Genomic DNA, 16,229 nt, shown 5'->3' on the forward strand with positions numbered 1-16,229 from the left:
CTTTTCACCACTTCATTTTGACATATTAAAATTCACTCATTAATCACACAGTGACGAGAACAGGCAAGACTTTAATTGAGTCTAAAGCAAACAAATTGAGAGCATTGATTTGGGGGCTATTAGCAGGTTGCTGTGAATTCCAACATTGCGGGGACGTTAATCGACTTGCTGTGAGACTCTTTAACAAAAACAGCTTTCTAAAAAGATGTGAACTCTTGCTGGGACTCCCTCTGTACACACAAACAGTCCCTACTTATATTTACAACGTGCGTCAGCCAGAGGGGGAAAGAAAGGCTGTTAAGAGAAATAATAGAATAATTAATGCAAGCCACTAATCGCACCTTTGTTTGGCAGGCATTTTTCTTAGCATGTTCGCCATCTCTGAGGGAGTGGAATCCTTCAGGGAGGATGGGACTGCTACTGTGTGAATCAGGGAGGATGGGACTGCTACTGTGTGTATCAGGGAGGATGGGACTGCTACTGTGTGTGAATCAGGCAGGATGGGACTGCTACTGTGTGAATCAGGGAGGATGGGACTGCTACTGTGTGTGAATCAGGGAGGATGGGACTGCTACTGTGTGTATCAGGGAGGATGGGACTGACTGTGTGTATCAGGGAGGATGGGACTGACTGTGTGTATCAGGGAGGATGGGACTGCTACTGTGTGTATCAGGGAGGATGGGATTGACTGTGTGTATCAGGGAGGATGGGACTGACTGTGTGTATCAGGGAGGATGGGACTGACTGTGTGTATCAGGGAGGATGGGACTGCTACTGTGTGTATCAGGGAGGATGGGACTGCTACTGTGTGTATCAGGGAGGATGGGACTGCTACTGTGTGTGAATCAGGGAGGATGGGACTGCTACTATGTGTATCAGGGAGGATGGGACTGCTACTGTGTGTGAATCAGGGAGGATGGGACTGCTACTGTGTGTGAATCAGGGAGGATGGGACTGCTACTGTGTGTAATGTATCAGGGAGGATGGGACTGCTACTGTGTGTGAATCAGGGAGGATGGGACTGCTACTGTGTGTGAATCAGGGAGGATGGGACTGCTACTGTGTGTAATGTATCAGGGAGGATGGGACTGCTACTGTGTGTAATGTATCAGGGAGGATGGGACTGCTACTGTGTGTAATGTATCAGGGAGGATGGGACTGACTGTGTGTATCAGGGAGGATGGGACTGCTACTGTGTGTGAATCAGGGAGGATGGGACTGACTGTGTGTATCAGGGAGGATGGGACTGACTGTGTGTATCAGGGAGGATGGGACTGCTACTGTGTGTGAATCAGGGAGGATGGGACTGCTACTGTGTGTGAATCAGGGAGGATGGGACTGCTACTGTGTGTATCAGCTACTGTGTTGGGCATTCAAATAAGAGAACTCATGTTTATTTAAGGTTGTGTTTGAAGACGCCTTGGAGGTGACACTGAGCTCGCATTCCACTCATTAAGCAGGTTGCAGATAAGTATTTACCATGCTTCATGTTAATGAGGTTTAAAGGATGCATATTAAATATTAATGACAGCATACTTTGTCAAGAGGGACAGTGTCAACTGAAAATGCATGTGTGTGCATTTTATTTGGCTACCAACGAGGAGCAGTAGAAATGTAGCAAAGCAAATTGTTGAGTGTAGATGTTTTATATAAGCCTTGGTGTTTCCCAATCCTGTATTTTTGGAGGCTCTGGAAGCCTGAGAAATAAGTTTCCATCCTAAGAGAACAGAATGGCTCCAATGGGAGACTCGGGCGTTATTCCAAAAGGAGCACTTTCCTTGGCTGGCGTCTTTTGGAGATGGTGCTATTAACGGCTGAAAAATAAAACGCCTAGCCTTCTTGCGAATGTGCACGTTGCCAAACATAAAGACATGGCAAGGGATTCTGGGAAAAGAATCTTGGCAAGGCCAGAGCGCTGACTTTGTGGTTGAACTACTAACTTTGATACAATGAATCCTTGACCCCCGTGCTTTTGTCCCCCTGTATGAACCCGCTGCTCTTACTACTTGAAAGGACTGATAAGAGAAGTCTTAAATGAAATTGTGCTTGTAGCTGCTGCCACTGTTACTGTTGTGTAAGAGGGTATGAAAGAGAGAGAGAGAGAGAGAGAGAGAGAGAGATAGACAGAGAGAGAGAGAGAGAGAGAGAGAGAGAGATAGACAGAGAGATAGACAGAGAGATAGACAGAGAGAGAGAGAGAGAAGTATAAATAGTACAGTTAACACAAGGTCCTGTGGGACCAGGCGCAAGCGACATCAAGGGAACGACGCAAGCGATGACAATTAGTCACAGTGCTACATGGTAGCATTTCATACAGTATGTGCTCCTGCAGGCTGCTGGGATCTATACAAGATAAATGGCAACTCTGGTGAGTAAAAAAAAAGCTGTAAAAACCAACATCACAAAGCACAAAGGAGAAAACAGAAGATAAATGTTTAAAGAGAGACAGAAAAAGAGAGAGAGAATGGGAGAGAGACACACAGAGGAAGAAGAGCAGAAAAACAGAGAAAGGAGAGAGGAGGAGGCAGGGGGCTGCCCTCAGATATACTGGAGAAACAGATTCTTCTGAGACCAAACATCAATAGTCACTGGGGTATTTGTTGTTAAATATACATTAAAAAACATTTTACACTTTCATTCTGTGTGCCGCTGTGGAGTTTTTGCCTGGAGGTATGACTTTAAATTCGAGCCTGGGCACTATTATTTCATGCTGCACGGCCATTTGGGCATTTGCACTTCCATTTGATTTAATTGAAACCCAAAATGAAAGCAAATTAGAAAGTGAATCTTTAAATAGTCCTACAAGCAGAACATTTCTTAGGAAATTACTGTTCTAAAAAGTGCATCAGTCTTTTAATGTTTCCTGGCGACGAAACACATTCAAATGTGAGTGCTACTGTACACATAGCACAGAGGTACTGTACAAATTAAACTTTGATTGTGAACATTTAAAATATGTAAAATGCTGTATTATGAAGGACACTTTCTAGGGTCGATGGAATAGAAGGCCATGGTTAGCAAAGTTAATATATACATTTTCTAACTGTCCTATTTTGACGTTCGATTTTTTTAAATTAAGAATTGGGTCATTTTAGCAGGAATAAAAGTGAGGCGTAAGTGATTACATACAAAAACAGAAGTACTGCACGTTTACAGGTCAACGTGGTGAATTGACCGAGCTTGCTCTCCAAACCCACACACTTATCCAGCCCTCCTCTCAATCACTGACAGAGCCAATTTTCTGCATTTACCATCTCCTCTCCTCTCATCGCACCGCGCGCCACAGAAGCAGCCCAAAACACAATGACACAGGCCATCATGCTTTCCAAAATGGAGCCCATTAGCGAGCTGTCAGAATGGAGGTCAGCAATGTTTCTCTGCACTGGGCCCCGTCTGAGAGGAGGCTATCAAAGCACTCCTCCACTTGTTCACTGTTCCAAAGAGTTCCGCAGGATCAACACGGGCTTGTGCCGGGTTCTAGCTTGGTGCAGAGAGCGAACAGAAACAAACTCAATAATTGAGCAAAGCGGTGGAGAAAAGGATAAGAGGGGACACGCTTGACTACTGTACAGTCAATGAGGAAACTTAAAAAAAAAAAAAAAAAATCAAGGAGACCATTGCATAGCTATTTCTTAAAAGCTAAATGCTACATCTAATTTACAGTATAACATTAGACTGCATTTTGCCACACTTAATTCTGCGGTAACCGTATCAAATAGACCGAAAGATCTGATGCCGAAAAATACTGCGTTTACAGTCAATGGCGATCATTAAGAGAGTACATATTATGCATGTATGGAAATGAGAATTACATGTTGACACAAATGTTGCAGACAAACACAGGCCCCTGTAGTCCTTCCTCCACTATGCCTCCCGCTCCACTCCCCTGCATTAGCCCTGTGATGCTGTGAGAGGAACAAATATGCCATTAGAAGCACTTTTACAAGTAGGCACTCATCTTCCAATTAGCTTAATGTGGCCCTCTTCCCCCTATATTTTCCAGGCGCGCCCCACTTCTTCTTCTGCACTCCCTCCAGTAAGATCTCATTAATCCAGCGCTCCCCAGCTCCCCTAGCGCTATGACATATTAGTCTGTCATTATGCATCCCAGAGTCCTTTAAACAATACAGCTAAAACCTCTGTTTGCCAGGTTAATGACTATTAGCCAATAATTACAGCAGAGAGACGATGGGGGTACACACTTTATCTGCCGGACAGCCTGCCGCTGTTAGTTTATTTTATCGGCTCGCCTCCGTGTCACTCAGAATTAATCTGGCGACGGCTGTATTTATTCACCTCGCTAATGCTGCGCTGCGTTCTCCATTTGTCCACGGCTATGTGGGTAATATTGTGATGGTGGATGTGCTGCGGTGGGTGGGTGGGTGTGTGTAGCGGGGTGCCCGCCTTGTAAATTGCTGACAAGGAAGATGAACAAATGATGGCCTTGTCATGGGCCAGGGCACCACTGTCAGTTAAAACAAAGCACGCAATTATCCAATTAGCAGGTCATGTGCTGCGCCATATTAACAGCCTGGGTGTGCAGCGGTGTTAGGGTGCTTTGCATTAGGGATTAAGAGCTGAACATATACATGCTTTTCAGTAATTATCACCTATCATACTCAGTGACTGAGTCTATTTGGCAAGCAATGGAGAGCGATGCCGTGCTAGGCACAGGGAAAAAAAGGCTAATATTAGCTATTAATATAGGCGAGTTGTACTGGCTTGGCTTGTATAGCCTACAGTACGACAAATGGGATCCCTGACCCTCATACAGCCAAGTCTTTTCATTATGTCTCATAATGTACTCGGCTATTTAGATTTTCATCTTGGTGTATTTGGCATGGTATTATGTGGAACTTGTGTGGGATGATCGCTACACACTGCGTGCGCAGTAACCTTAGGGCAGCTCAGTGTGACCAACCAATCACATGGCAGTATCACTTGCAATAGGGAGGATTGGCTCTCACAATGGCAAAGTGAACCATGGGAACCACATTGATCCACCAATCACCTTGCAGTGAATGCGATCTCCACCGCGCCTCGGGGGAATCCCATTGATCCCCAGGCCTGCTTTCAGATCCAGTTCCTTGAAGAAGCGGCTCTATCCCTGTGTTCGCCACTTCAAGGGAGGTTAAGCAGAAGTTCCTTGTGATCTGAGAAGGTCTTGAACCTTGGTGCTTCCTTTTCCATATTCTGTTTCTCTCCCCACCCCATCTCTGGCTGTATGAATAATGCAGAAGTGCTAGTGGCGAGGGCTGCCATGGGGGATGGGTTCACGCAAAGCCCACTGCCTGGAGCCATCACATCAGAGGGCAAGAGTTCCCAAGACACGGGCCGCTCTCTCCCATTGGCTCCCCAGTGGCAGGGCAGAGGTCATCTGTGAACAACCATCTCTACTTATTCCACTGTGATGAACCACACGGGGAGTCAATAAGTCCAGACGTGGGTGGACGACATTTGTAGGAACCATAGAGGTTAAAATTTGCACTCTGTGATCATGGTAATTTCCTTGTTGTTGGTCCGTACATCAAAGGAACTGATGACTTTTGGATGTGACACAACAGCTGATGTATCCACTTGGGATGTTTGATGTTGTGTCAACTGCAGAAACATAAACTTGCATCTTTATAGCAAGCCGGCAGTGTACATGGTGTCATAATTAACAAGGTAACAGTAAACATGTCATCCCCCACAAATAATGCAGACCCTCTCTGGACCAATCAGTAACAAATGTGTCACCATGTGGTTTATTGTGTGGGACAGGAATTACACAAGAGGCGCCATCACCCAGTGAACTGTACCTTTTATAATGTACTTATAATGATAGTATACATGTGTCTGTACACATAACAGTATACTATCAGTGTATAATGTACTTATAATGATAGTATACATGTGTCTGTACACATAACAGTATACTATCAGTGTATAATGTACTTATAATGATAGTATACATGTGTCTGTACACATAACAGTATACTATCAGTGTATAATGTACTTATAATGATAGTATACATGTGTCTGTACACATAACAGTATACTATCAGTGTATAATGTACTTATAATGATAGTATGCATGTGTCTGTACACATAACAGTATACTATCAGTGTATAATGTACTTATAATGATAGTATACATGTGTCTGTACACATAACAGTATACATGTACTATCAGTGCTACTTTCATAATTCCTTGTAGGAAAACCAGTGCAGCTTATTGTGTGGTTTATGGCTGTCGTCTAATAAATCACATTGTGATAAATAACAAACAGCAGCCAAACAAACCACGACTGTCTCCACAAATATTATTATGTGCACAATGCAGTAAACAAGCATTGTGGTCAATTACAATTTTGGTGATTGGGAAAGGGATATAAATTGGGTAAAAAGTTATACAAATACAAAAGTCAAATCTCAGGTCTGTTATATAACAAGTCTGTTGTGTAACAATGCAGAACATTTGTAAGGCCATTTGCATTTTTGGCATTTGTGGCAACCCATATTGGTTTACTGTACAATGTAACCTCTTGGGCCAATCAGTGTACAAATAACAAAGTTTAAGGAGGGGACTTTTTCAAGGGAAATGGTGGAAAATCCAATATGATGCTAATTTCAAAAATACCGGAAAGCAATGATGGGATGAAGGGAGGAGGAACACATAAAAACAAAACCTGTTTACCAGATAATGTCAGACCCCTTTAAAAGACAGCTGACATGGACATGCAGGTGATTCAGTAAAGTCCACACAGGGCTCTCTGAGCTCACGCATATTCCTAATTAGAACTTGGAACAGATCTATTCAAGTTGGATTCCTACTTTGTTATTTCATTAACGAGCGGGCAAAGGGCCTTGTTGTCTTGGTCAATATGATGCCCATGACTGCCAGAGAGGAGGGCTTGCTGGGCTCTGCTGTGAAGAGGCCACAGGCTTATTTCACCGGGCCAGACGCACTGATCAACCAACGAGCCCCGAGATACCCTGCCTTCACATCTCAACCTGATTTAACTCAAGGCTTCGGTTAAAAATTCATGACCGTGTGTTAGTTGTTGCTAAGGGCACACTAATCGACTGGAGTGAGATTTATAGTGCAGTCGCAGACTGAGAGGGTGGGGTTGGGGGGGGGGGGGGGGGGGGTCAGGGGGTTATTATAGAGGACTTCACCAATCACCACAGACGGGTGAGTCACAGTCTGGCACCTCCAAATGTCCAGGTGGCCTTTAGTAAACACTTTCTGTTCCTTTTCCCAGCGACATGCCTTGTTTTCATTAAACAAACCCCTAAAAAAAAAGAAAAGAAAAAAAAGAGGGTATCCTAAACTCCGGTTCAACTCTCATCCTCCCCCATCCCCACCGGCACCCTGTCCCCCTGCATCTCCGAAAAGGACAGTCCTTTGGCCACAGCCCAGCAGAGGTGCAGATGGGGCAGCACATGGAAGCCATTTCAGGCCCCGGTGCGCCGCGGAGCGAAGTCGGCTGTTCTCTGAGATCTGAACCTCTGAAGAACCGCCTCGCAGCGCTTACATGTGAGCGCCGTCTGGGGCCCGGGCTGATCTATTGATTCCCTGTCTCTTTTCACAAAGCATACACAATAACGTTGGCTCGCCTCGCCCTACTGTGCTAAGGAAGCATAGCCGTGGTCAATGTGTGAAACTCAGCGGACCCAGCACTGAGCTTGAAGGAATGCCTCGGAGAACGGCGCTGGAGTGATAGAAGCAGTGAGGGAGCGCCTGATGGTTCACATTAATTGGGGATGATTCGTGTGATCTACTGGGTCTGGATGCAGCAGCCAGGTCTGTCGTGGGCCTGGGAGACAGATGTGGGGGCCGCTGTGGCGCTCCAGGGCCAATGGAGAGCAGTGAGGCGGCTGAGAAATGGCCTGTCTGACCAGCGTGTGTGTGTGTGTGTGTGTGTGTGTGTGTGTGTGTGTGTGTGTGTGTGTGTGTGTGTGTGCGCGCGCGTGCGTGCGTGCGTGCGTGTGTGTGTGTGTGTGCGTGCGTGCGCTGAGGGGTGGGGGCTTTGGTGTGACAACCTGCTTCTCTCCCCGTCTTATAGCACATCTCCTTTGTCTTGATTACTCTTTTGGCAGGAAGCCGGTGGAGAAAGGGTGCACTAACATATGCTCACAATTTGCTCATTGGCTGCGTAGTTACATGTTTGTATTGTGTCCTGATGGCGTAGTTACATGTTTGTATTGTGTCCTGATGTCTTAGTTACATGTTTGTATTGTGTCCTGATGTCATAGTCACATGTTTGTATTGTGTCCTGATGTCATAGTCACATGTTTGTATTGTGTCCTGATGTCATAGTCACATGTTTGTATTGTGTCCTGATGTCGTAGTCACATGTTTGTATTGTGTCCTGATGTCGTAGTCACATGTTTGTATTGTGTCCTGATGTCGTAGTTACATGTTTGTATTGTGTCCTGATGTCGTAGTTACATGTTTGTATTGTGTCCTGATGTCGTAGTTACATGTTTGTATTGTGTCCTGATGTCGTAGTCACATGTTTGTATTGTGTCCTGATGTCGTAGTCACATGTTTATATTGTGTCCTGATGTCGTAGTCACATGTTTGTATTGTGTCCTGATGTCGTAGTCACATGTTTGTATTGTGTCCTGATGTCGTAGTCACATGTTTGTATTGTGTCCTGATGTCGTAGTCACATGTTTGTATTGTGTCCTGATGTCGTAGTCACATGTTTGTATTGTGTCCTGATGTCGTAGTCACATGTTTGTATGTTTGTATTGTGTCCTGATGTCGTAGTCACATGTTTGTATTGTGTCCTGATGTCGTAGTCACATGTTTGTATTGTGTCCTGATGTCGTAGTCACATGTTTGTATTGTGTCCTGATGTCGTAGTCACATGTTTGTATTGTGTCCTGATGTCGTAGTCACATGTTTGTATTGTGTCCTGATGTCGTAGTCACATGTTTGTATTGTGTCCTGATGTCATAGTCACATGTTTGTATTGTGTCCTGATGTCATAGTCACATGTTTGTATTGTGTCCTGATGTCATAGTCACATGTTTGTATTGTGTCCTGATGTCATAGTCACATGTTTGTATTGTGTCCTGATGTCATAGTCACATGTTTGTATTGTGTCCTGATGTCATAGTCACATGTTTGTATTGTGTCCTGATGTCATAGTCACATGTTTGTATTGTGTCCTGATGTCGTAGTCACATGTTTGTATTGTGTCCTGATGTCGTAGTCACATGTTTGTATTGTGTCCTGATGTCATAGTTACATTTTTGTATTGTGTCTTGATGTCATAGTCACATGTTTGTATTGTGTCATGATGTCGTAGTCACATTTTTGTATTGTGTCCTGATGTCGTAGTTACATGCTGTCGTCTCTGCTCCCCTTTGATGTAATCCCCATATAGCCCTGGGCTGTTAACAGGGAACACGATATAAAAAGTACAGTACAACTTTGATCATGATATATGCATGCACTTTCATCCTACTAATGAAAATTTTGACATGAGGGCTCCAGCGGATAAAACCAATGTGAAACAAGTTCAATTATTCTTGATTATACTATAAAAGTCTCAAAGTTACAGCATCACAAAAAGTTGTAATCCACTTGTCACGCTATTTCATTCTACTTTTTTCAAAAGGAAACAGTCATGAATAGAGATGATGTACAGGTGCAGTACTGTATTGTAGAATGTACAGGTGCAGTACTGTATTGTAGAATGTACAGGTGCAGTACTGTATTGTCATGTTGTGTTGGTCTAGCTGGGAGCAGATAGAGGTGTCTGTAACAGTAACACCCAGACACACTGCATTAGATAGAGGATCTTCTCCTGTGCTCTTGCTATGGAGCTAGCAGGAGGAAAGAGAATAAGCTAATGGACCCTTTACTTAATGTGATCAGAGCCATTATTGACATGCTGCCAGGAAGATGCAAGACCATTAACTCACCCCTCTCTCTCTCTCTCTCTCTCTCTCTCTCTCTCTCTCTCTCTCTCTCTGGTCCCTCCACTGCATCTGGCTCCTCTCTGCCCTACAGTATCTCACAGCTCGCCTGCCTGACTCACACAGGGTAAGAGGGCCCGTTGGGGGGCCTAGGGGGGCCTAGGGGGGCCTAGGGGGGCCCCAGAGGAGTCTGTGTCTGTCATGTTAACACAGAATCCATGCGAAGGAAGGCAAATTGGCAATGGATGTATTGCACAGAACTTTCTAACTTTGTAAAATGAATAATTAATTATGGCAGAGTAATGCAACTGCAGGTGGTAGCTTTTGTCTCGAATACAGTCAATTTAAAGTTACAAGGAGTAATGGATATCAGTGAGTATTGGATAAAGGTTTTTATTTCAAACAGTGGCATCCACAGAAAGTGACAGAGCCAAAACTTAGATTAACTTCTGGATTGTCCTGGTGGCTAAATTGGCTAAGGCGGCCATGTAAGGTCTCCGGTTTGAAATCAATATTTGTTGGTTGTTACATCCTCTCTCTCTCCCATCTTTTCTGTCTGTTTCCACTGTTGACTGTCTAATAAAGCAGAGGTTCCTTTTGAAAACTCGTATCTGGGGATTTTATTTTTACAGTGGCATGTACAGAACCTTTTAAGTGAGCAGATGCAATGAACACTGAGATGAATATGTGATGCAATCAAACAATTACATGTATTATAGATTAGATAAGAGAAGAAGGCAGGTGTATTTTGATTTTATAGAGAGGATGAAAACATTGACTGATTGACTGACTGACTGACTGACTGACTGAAGATGTACATTAAGGCATATGTGCCAGGTTTGAATCGTCTACTACATGTAGTTGAAAGGCCCCTTTTAGTTTATAGCGCCACAGATGATCAGTATTAACAATGCATTTTTAGAGACTCGATCTTGGTGTTTCAATCTGAAAAAGGCAGCTTTGCAATGTTCAACCAGTTCATAAAAGAGTAAAAACAAACAAAACAATGAACGCCAGTGTAGACAATCAATTATTGAGCAACTAAGGTTAGACTATTCATGAAAGTGGTATGCGTGTTAAAGAAAAATATTTGTTTTATCAAAGTGAAATATTGCATTTAGTGGGTAAAACGGCCCCAATTAAAATTACAATGGTGCAGTCTCTGGTTTTAAACCGCCTCACTGGAATTGTTGCCTGGCATGTGAGTTGGCCCATTCATCTTGGAGGCAGTGGGTGCCAGTGTGGCTACAGTGTGATTTACACTACCCCGACCTATGTGCCAGAACACATCTCTCCCTGTGGCCCACGGGTTCACATAGCCAGTGGCCCAGACAATGTTTGTGTTTATGTGTGTGCGTGTGTGTGTGTGTGTGTGTGTGTGTGTGAGTGTGTGTGTGTGTGTTTGTGTATGAGCATATACTATGATCATGCGGGTACACCAGGAAGTAGTGCTCTGGTCTCGTGGGGCACGGCTCCAGGTCCCTGGGCCTGTCTACTGTCATAAGTTCCAGAATGGTGATTACTTACTGCAAAAATAAACATCATTACCATCTGCTGCTGCGTCTCTGCACTGTAACTTATACACCAAGAAATAGTCCATGGGCCAAGGCAAAAATCGGTACCACCTGAGGTGACCGCACGATTTTGTTATTTTTGTCTTCCTACATGTCTCTAGTTTATATTTTGGTATGATAACCCTGCTGATTTGGTAGCTTAAGGTTAGTTATCACTCTGTAAACAAACCTACCCCCATATAAATGACAAAACCCTGATTTCTGTGTATTAGTCCAGATGATATGTGAAAATGATGTACCCTTTTTCGTAAAAGCATGAAACCTGGTACGCTTATAGTTTGGGGCCCTGTACAGTTTCAGAAATTGAGCCATCGCAAAAATGCCTTGTGGCGGCCATTTTAATTCTGCCATAAGCAAATTATGTAGTTTGCATCATATCTCCTGAACCACACATGCTAACACTGAAAAGGAGATGTCTATCCCAATGTTTTCATGGTCAAGGATTACAATGATACCATATAGAACATCATAAACTGTTAAAGTGACTAATCAATGGTGAATTTGATGACGTTGTGAGAAGGAAATGACAGTATCTGATAACCGATGCTATAACTTCAAAGCCATGACCATTCTCTGGCTAAGATGTTTTGATGAGTGATTTGACTTATATAGACCTTTTGTTAAAATAGCACCCAGGTCCCTCCTAAGGATCCTGGGATTTTCCTTGCCAGATGGCCAAATCCAAGATGGCCACTGGCGCCATGTTAAAAAATTGACTTTTGACCCAGAGCACATAGAATAATGTATGAAGACACTTTTCGGTGTAAGTCAACCACGAGGAATCCGATTCTGACATCAGTTTGACATTATGGCATAGTTTTGAGCCAGAATTCCAAGATGGCTGCCATCCAGTATTGTGGAAATGTAACTTTTGAATGGGAAGGTATACTGTGCGTTTGGGGTTTACCACAAGGAAGGAGATTAACAATGGTGGATGTTTTGGGAGTCATTTCAGAATTATGTTCACTGAAAATATGTTAATGTCAACACCCATTTTACCTTGGTACTGCTGTACCAACTACCCTCAGGATTTCTTGCATTAAAATATTTAATGAATGTATGACAAGATAACTAAAATAAGCTCTTTTTATTAGCTGTAGCTATAGATTCTGAATCATCAGATTCCGCTCATCATCTTTAGCCAAGTATGCTGTGTCATACCGGTCGATCACACAGATATGTCAACATCACCATGGCGGACAAGGATGATGGATGACACCTTGTGGACATAGTCCGACCACTTGTATGGGGTGCCATCTTGTGTCTGCCAATCCAATTGCTGATGGAGTTGCCATCATCTAGATCATGCCCATGTCAACGAGAGTGATGTAGGGTTCTTGCAGCCCTACAGATTGGAGATAGAGCTTCTTCTAGATGCGCTTGCTCTTCTGCGTCTTCCTGTATGTGATGTTGGAGTTGAATAAGGCCACACATTCATCAAAAACACAATGTTCCAGCAACTCGTGGAGGTTTACAAGTTGACCACAACCAGGTCAATCACTGCCTTGGAGCGCTCCACTCATCTCAGCAGCTCCTACCTTGAGTTCCTCCCCAGGTAGTCTCGCTTGCCAGACTCCCTCCCTACAATGGCAGAGTCTGGCTGCTAATACCTCCACCCTGGTATAGGGGAAAAAGGCTCCGTTCACCTTTACAACTATCCACCAAACGTATCAAGCAGGCCTGCTTTATTGCACAATCCAGATCCAACCGTTTTCAGCATGTAGCAACGAGCTAGCATTGTTGATGTTGTTGTTTCACAGTGGCACAGGCATTTGAGATAGACAGATTCGACACGGAGGGAGTGGAAACGAAATCCATAAATGGTCGCCACCAGTCAGTCAGAGCGGGTTGGAGCATGCATGCAGGGAGGAGGGTGGAAGATGATTGTGATGCTGCAGACGCGAAGTGCCGCTGTGTGTAAATTCAGCTCGAGCAGGACCCTGGCCATTCACACCAGACACACTGCTTTGCTCCGCGCCGGTGACCACTTGTACTGACTTCCTATCTGGCTTCACACAATCACTCGCGGGTCTCACACAAAAATAGATCAGACGCCGAAACAATCTCTGCATGGGGCGAGCCAGCCGCATCACGGCTGGTCTGACTGAACGGTCTAATGTGCTAACAAGTGCACCAAAATGAAACTGGCTGCGCTTCCAGATGCTTCATCACTTCAGCGTGTGGTGTTTTTGCTCCTTTTCGCATCCACTCATTGCAGACTTAAAATCAGCCCATGCTGCAGGAGAGGAGAAGTTGACCAGATTCTTGCAAGTCCCGGGGGCCCTATCTTCGCAAAAGCGGTACGCTGCGCGCATTGCAAATTGGGCATTGCACAAGCGCATGCCTGTTATAATTTTACTGGACATAGGCATGCCACAATCAGCCGTTTCTGCTCAGAATATGGGGCAGCACCTCTTACACGCTAAAAAAAAGCACCTCTTACGCGCTAAATACTCTGCTGCGCTTGAGCGCACCATAATCTCTATGCTGTGCAGCTCAGCGCAGAGTAGAATTCCTTTTGGATATGTCATTACACACGGACGTGCCCACGCCAGGACATCAAATTCTGCTGCTAAAATTGGATATTAGCAGATAATTCAGTGAGGCAATGCAATCAACTATAACTCACTGAGAAACTTTTATCACATCGCAAAGAGGGAAATTAATTGAGAAAACTTGTTGGACAATGGACATAGGCTATTCACCTTCACCTTTCCCATAGTCTCGCTGGCCAGCCTCCCCTCCCACGCAGGTCTCCATAGTGGGATTGCGATGGGCGGCGCTTAGCGGCAGTGCCCTTGGAAAATAGTTTCCAACAATCCAACTTGCCCTTTTCAGCGTGTAGCAACGAGCTAGCGTGTAGGTTTCTGCCGTTAGCTTGCTAGCTAGTTAGCGTTGTTGTTTTCACTGAGGCGGCAGGGCACTATTTACAGCGACACACAGGGAGGAGGGAGCGGAAGCTGCTCTGATTGACGTGGTCGGAGCCAATGACAGAGTTTGTAATAAGCCGGGAGCAGACATCCGGCACCCACTGAAACAGTCGCTCCAATGGGGAGCAGCTGTAGAGCAGGGGAGGGCTTATCCCAGTTGCCTGTTTCCGTGGCGCCAGACTCCTCTCCCGGTAGGGAGGGGAGGCTGGCCAGCGAGACTAACATAATTATGAAATTACCCTCAAAACACAATAATTATCATTACTAAACCATGTTTGGTAGGCATGGATTTGCAATTAAAATAGCTATAATTCACCATTGTTAATCTCCGTCCTTACTCTAAAAATGGTAAACCCCAAACACCACATACGTATATGTTGCCATTCAAAAGTTAAGTTTTCACGCTACTGGATGGCAGCCATCTTGGAATTGTGGGTCAAAATTATGACAGAATGTTAAACTAAATCAGATTCTTTGTGGTTGACTTACACCGAAAAGTGTCTTCATACATTATTCTAGGTGCTCTGGTTCAAAAGTAAATTTTTCAAGATTGTACCAGTGGCCATCTTGGATTTGGCCATCTGGCAGAAAGTCGGAGGATGTTTGGGAGGGGCCTGGGGGCTATTTTAACAAAAGGCCCATAGAAGTCAAATTACTCATCAAAAAATCTTAGCCAGAGAGTGGTCATGGAATTGAGGTTATAGCATCAGTTATCAGAAACTGTGATTTCCTTCTCACGTCATTAAATTCACCATTGATTAGTTACTTTTAACAGTTTATGATGTTCTATATGGTATCATTGTAATCCTTGACCATGAAAACATAGGGATAGACATCACCTTTTCTGTGTTATCATGTGTGGTTCAGGAGATATGATGCAAACTACATAATTCACTTATGGCGGAATTAAAATGGCCACCGCGAGGCATTTTTGTGATGGCTTAAGTTCTGAAGATTGACGGGGCCCCAAACTATATGTGTACCAAGTTTCATGCTTTTATGAAAAAGTGAACATGATTTTCACATATCATCTGGACTAATACACAGAAATCAGGGTTTTGTCATTTATATGGGAGAAGGTTTTTTACAGAGTGATAACTATCAATAAGCTACCAGATTGGCACGGTTATCATACCAAAATATAAACTAGAGACATGTAGGAAGACAAAAATACAAAAATAGCGCGGTCCCCATAGGTGGTACCGATTTCACCATTGGCCCATGGACTAATTGCATTGTATCCTTCTCAAAACACCACTGAATTCACCAAAACACCACTTAATTCACCATTAACTATTCATGTGAACAGTTTATGATGTTGTATAGGGTGTCATTGTAATCCCTGACCATGAAAACATAGGGGTAGACATCACATTTTCTGCGTTATCATGTGTGGTTCAGGAGATATGATGAAATCAGGGTTTTGTCATTTTTTGGGGGTAGGTTTGTTTACAGAGTGATAACTAACCTTAAGCTACCAAATCGGAAGGGTTATCATACCAAAATATAAACTAGAGACATGTAGGAAGACAAAAATAACAAAATCGTGCGGTCACCTCAGGTGGTACCGATATGTCAAAATTTGAGCCTTGGCCCATGGACTAAAAAGCTCTAGACCATCAAAACACACAGAATGGAGAACAATAAGAAAAAAAGAGAAAGCAAACCGAGATTGTAAAAATTCGAATGCACTTTTTTTTTAATCCCTGTGCATGTTTGCGAGCATATGCCATATAATAACTCAGATGAATACCTCTCATTTGGGATGTTCAGAGTGAAGCGAAATTCAATTTCAAAAGGCAGTGGC

The 16,229-nt window shown here is 43.8% G+C and overlaps 1 protein-coding gene across 1 annotated transcript in view; it reads right to left on the bottom strand.

Moving 5' to 3' along the window:
- bnc2 (basonuclin zinc finger protein 2) overlaps nucleotides 1-16,229 on the bottom strand; it is a gene marked incomplete at both ends in the record, with an annotated part of 69,780 nt that overhangs the window by 12,188 nt on the left and 41,363 nt on the right. The window lies entirely within an intron of this gene.

This window comes from Poromitra crassiceps (genome assembly GCF_964638095.1).
Source record: "Poromitra crassiceps genome assembly, chromosome: 4".
Taxonomy (NCBI): Eukaryota; Metazoa; Chordata; class Actinopteri; order Beryciformes; family Melamphaidae; genus Poromitra; species Poromitra crassiceps.